This window comes from Budorcas taxicolor, chromosome 24 (assembly GCF_023091745.1).
Source record: "Budorcas taxicolor isolate Tak-1 chromosome 24, Takin1.1, whole genome shotgun sequence".
NCBI lineage: Eukaryota > Metazoa > Chordata > Mammalia > Artiodactyla > Bovidae > Budorcas > Budorcas taxicolor.
Genome location: NC_068933.1, coordinates 24592923 through 24597737, shown reverse-complemented (window position 1 = coordinate 24597737; position 4815 = coordinate 24592923). Strand labels below are relative to the sequence as shown.

The 4815-nt window shown below is 39.0% G+C and overlaps 1 non-coding gene across 1 annotated transcript; it reads right to left on the bottom strand.

Annotated features, from left to right (window-relative positions):
- Window positions 1–953: 953 nt before the first annotated feature.
- On the bottom strand, window positions 954–1060 carry LOC128068416 (U6 spliceosomal RNA). The gene has a single exon (XR_008201481.1). It is a non-coding gene; the product is annotated as a U6 spliceosomal RNA (small nuclear RNA).
- Between the last annotated feature and the right edge of the window lie 3755 nt (window positions 1061–4815).

Genomic DNA, 4815 nt, shown 5'->3' with positions numbered 1-4815 from the left:
AAAAAATATTTCCCCACTAGACCCAACATAGTCCTGGGGTTAAAAGATTGACCACTTGGCCCATTCCATTTACCCACCAGCTTGGGATCAAGTGTCTGCTTTTTATTTCCAGCCTTTTGACAATATCTGGTCATCTTTGATATTATCTCCTTTCCTCACCCTGATTTTTTTCAAATACAATTTTCATTTATTTTAAAATTAAGTTTTACTGGAGTATAGTTGCTTTACAATGTTGTGTTAGTTTCTACTGTAGAGCAAAGTGAATCTGCCACAAGGATACACATATCCCCTCCCTGAAGGGATGTTTTCAAGCATACAAGCTGTAAACAGGGTAATCACCCACTCACCCACCCATACCTCAAACTCCTTGTCTACTTTTTATTTTTAATTGGTTTTTAAAAATTAATTTATTTTGTATTGAAGGATAATTGCTTTACAGAATTTTGCTGTCTTCTGTGAAACCTCAACATGAAGCAGCCATAGGTAAACATATATCCCCTCCCTTTTGAACCCCCCTCCCATCTCTCTCCCCATCCCACCCCTCTAGGTTCATACAGAGCCCCGGTTTGAGTTTCCTGAGCCATACAGCAAATTCCCATTGGCTATCTATTTTACAAATGGTAATGAAAGTTTCCATGTTACTCTTCCCATACATCTCACCCTCTCCTCCCTCTCCCCATGTCCGTAAGTCTATTCTCTATGTCTGTTTCTCCATTGCTGCCCTGAAAATAAATTCTTCAGTACAATTTTTCTAGATTCCATATATGTGTATTAGAATATGGTATTTATCCTTCTCTTTCTGACTCTCCTCACTCTGTATACTAGGTTCTAGGTTCATCCACCTCATTAGAACTGACTCATATGCATTTCTTTTTATGGCTGAGTAATATTCCATTGTGTACATATACCACAACTTCTTTATCCATTCATCTGTCGATGGACATCTAGGTTGAAAAAATATGGAGCGTTTTACAAATTTGCATGTCATCCTTGTGTAGGGACCATGCTAATCTTCTCTGCATTGTTCCAATTTTAGTATATGTGCTGGTGAAGCAAGCACTGATATTTTTGTCCGTTTTCCTATCTTTGGGATTCAAGTTCTTCCATCTATCTTCTCTGGCTTCTGACATGGGCCTGACCTTCTTATTTAAAGGGCTGTGAATACTAATTTTCCTTAGTTTATTTTATCCCTGCGTAGGCTGTTGTTCCCGTATTTTGAGGCCCCCAGTGTTGGGCTATCTCGTTTTCACTGAACACCTGTGAACCCTTATCCATTTCCTCCAGAGGTTCTTCTGCCAATCCAGTCTAACTGAAAGCCCTACGGCCTGTAGTCTCTGTAGAATTCACCTTACTTGTTTATGTGTTAGTGCCAAGGGACATTTATTCAATATTTACTTACCTTAAAACATAGTGTGAGGGAGGAAGACATTTTCCTCTACCCCTCTAGGTTCTTCTGGCTGGTCTAAGAACCAAATTGACATGAGACATATTAACAGGAGAAAATCAAACAAAAGTTTAGTAACAGGAATACATGGGAGAGATCAAGGAGAATCGAGGACCTTGTCAAAATGGCCCAAGCCCTCACCTTAAATACCATCTTCAGCTAAAGACAAACGTGGATGCAGAGGGTAAGAGGGTGAATAATGGGAGGTTATCAGGGAGGGCACAGTAAACAATGGCCAGGTTATACAGATTTAAGTCATTGCCTTCTTCATGGTTCAGAGTTTCTAGAGATTTGGTCATCTTCCTCTTCCTGATACCTGGAGGGAGACACCCCTACATTTAGAGATTTCCCTTACAAATATAAACATTTCTTACAAAAGAGTAACTCCTACTTAGCTTTAAGAATTTTTCACATATCTGCTGTTTCTTAGAAAATAATCTTCTTAAAATGGTTAAAAAGCTAAGGAGACATTTTAAAAATTAATTCATTTATTTTCATTGGAGGATAATTACTTTACAACATTGTGGTGGTTTTTGCCATACATGGACATGAATCAGCCACGGGTGTACATGCGTCGCCTCCCGTCCTGAACCCTCCTCCCACCCCATCCCTCTGGGTTGTCCCAGAGCATGGGCTTTGAGTGCCCTGCTTCATGCGCCAAACTTGGACTGGTTATCTTTTTTTTTTTTTTTTTAAAGAAAAGGCTCTTTTGCAATAGAATAAGGGAGACAGAGGGGCTTCCCTGGTGGTCCAATGGCTAAGACTCGGTGCTCCTAATGCAAGGGACCCAGGTTCAATCCTTGGCTGGGGAACTACAGTCAATGTGTCACAACTAAGACCAGCCAAATAAGTAAATAAATACTGGAAGAAGAAGAAGAAGAAGGGAGAGAGAATTGGAATGATATGTAAGACAAGGACATTAAGATAAGCAAATTTAAAGATCACTGCACCAGCCAGGAGGCACGAGCCAGTAGTGTGACCGTGGACAAGTCACTTCATTTTTCTGAGCTACAGCTTCCAAATATAGAAAACAAAGCAATTAGATAGCTTCTTAAGTCCTTTCCAGCCTGTATGACCCTCTAGTATTTTGAGTTTTAAAAGGAAGTTCTCAGTATAAATATTCTTTCAAGAATAATGGTTAACTGCCTCAGCTTGAGCACAAGCAGAACTCTGTTAACTTCCTCACATTCCAGGTTGGATTTCCACTTGTGCCTTTGACAAAGTAAGTATTGGCTTTTTAGAATTTTTTAATTACCTTGAGACTAGTGTATTGATGTGGTTCTCAGAACAATCTTAGCATACTGGGAACTTATGACTTTAGCGATGTTACAGTAGGTTATTCATTCTTTGGTATTTAGTTTGACATTTATTTCTCTTTTTCAGCCATATTGACTTATATATCATTAGCCCCCAAAAGCACCAAAGGGCAATTGCATTGATTATTTTAGTTCTACTCAGTTATTGCTTCATAATTCATCTTTTACAGCAAAACTTCCCTTGTCAACAGGCCAGAAGAGCTGAATTTGCATCATAGTCATATCTTCCAATCAAGTGCAGAGACTACTTTAAAAGTAACAGGAGTAAATCATGAGATAGGGAAAACACTTGCTAAATGGTAAATGATCTTGGAAATTTTTATTTGAGAGTATCTTAGGAGAGGAATGAATGGAGCTACTGAACTGCATCGTATTAGAGAAGGAAGTATAAACCAATTCCTGCAAAACGGTACAATTTTCATTGAAAAATCTCCCTGATTGATTACATGTCACACAACATGGGTTAATCTGAGATTCAAATAACCCAAAGGTTTCTAAGAACCCAGCAGAGAGGGAACCTTTTGGGTAGCAAGACTATCTCTGAATAGGGTATCTTTTCTTCCATGTGGTCAGAGCCTAGAAAAAAAGAAAAGTAAGAAAGTCTCTCTCACCTAGGAATTTAAATATTTTTGGTAAACTGTTCTTTTGTAGTTTATTTTTTCTGATGGAGGCTCCAATCTGGGGGAGATTGGGTTTGTATAGATGGAGTCTTCCACCATCATTTTTAGTTGTTTTTGTTGATCAGTTGCTAAGTCGTGTTTGACCCTTTGTGACCCAATGGACTGCAACATGCAAGCTCTCCTGTCTTTCACTATCTCCTGGAGTTTGCTCAAATTCATGTTCATTGAGTTGGTAATACCATCCAACAATCTCATCCTCTGCCTCCCCTTTCTCCTTTTGCCTTCATTCTTTCTCAGCATCAGGATCCTTTCCAGCGAGTTTGCTCTTCACATCATGTGGCCCAGGTACTGGAGCTTGAGCTTCAGCATCAGTCCTTCCAATTAATATTCAAGGCTGATTTCCTTTAGGATTGACTGGTTTGATCTCCTTCATCATTGACTGGTTTGAACTTTATCATCTTATCCTTCTTAAATATCTGTCACAGTATTAAAGTGTTTTTAGCTGCAAATGAAGAGAAACACTAACTGGTGGGTCTAACCCTAAACTGAAACCATTTTCCCCACAATCTTTCTCCTGGGTTTGTGTGGTGAGTGTTACTTTCATAATTAACCAGTCATTGTCTTATCTCGGACAAAAGAAGGATCAGTCACAATGTGGCAAAAGCAGACAACAAAAAAAATAAGAACTAAGCCACAAAAGTAAAAATATACAAACGAGACTCCAACAAACTAAAAAGCCTCTGCACAGCAAAGGAACCACTGACAAAATGAAAAGACAACCTACATAATGGAAGAAATGTTCACATCATATATCTGATCAGAAGAGCTATTATCAACAAGGTAAAAAATCACAAGTGTTTATGAGTATGTGGGGAAAATGCACCACTTGTGCACTTCTTTCTGGTGAGAATGTAAACTGGTGCAGCCACTATGGAAAATAGTGCTGGGGTTCTTCAAAAGCTTAAAAATAGAACTTCCACATGATCCAGCAATCCCACTTCTAGTTTTCTTCCTGAAAAAAAGAAAAACACTATTTTGAAAAGACATCTGCAGCTTCACGTTCATTGCAGTGTTATCTATATAATGGAATATTATTCAGCCATGAAAAAGAAGGAAATTCTGACTTTTGCTACAACACAGATGGATCTTGAGGGCATTACGCTAAGTGAAGTGAGACTGAGAAAGACAAATACTGTATGATGTTTTATAATGAGCTGATAGACATAGAGAATAGACCAGTGGTTGACAGAGGCAGGGGGTGGAGGATTTGCAAAAAATGGGTGTGTGTGACCAAAAGGTACAAACTTCGAGTTACAAGACAAAGAAGTTCTGGAGATGAAATGGTAACTATAGTGAACAATCTCTCTCTGCTAAGTCACTTCAGTCGTGTCCGACTCTGTGCGACCCCATAGATGGCAGCCTACCAGGCTCCCTC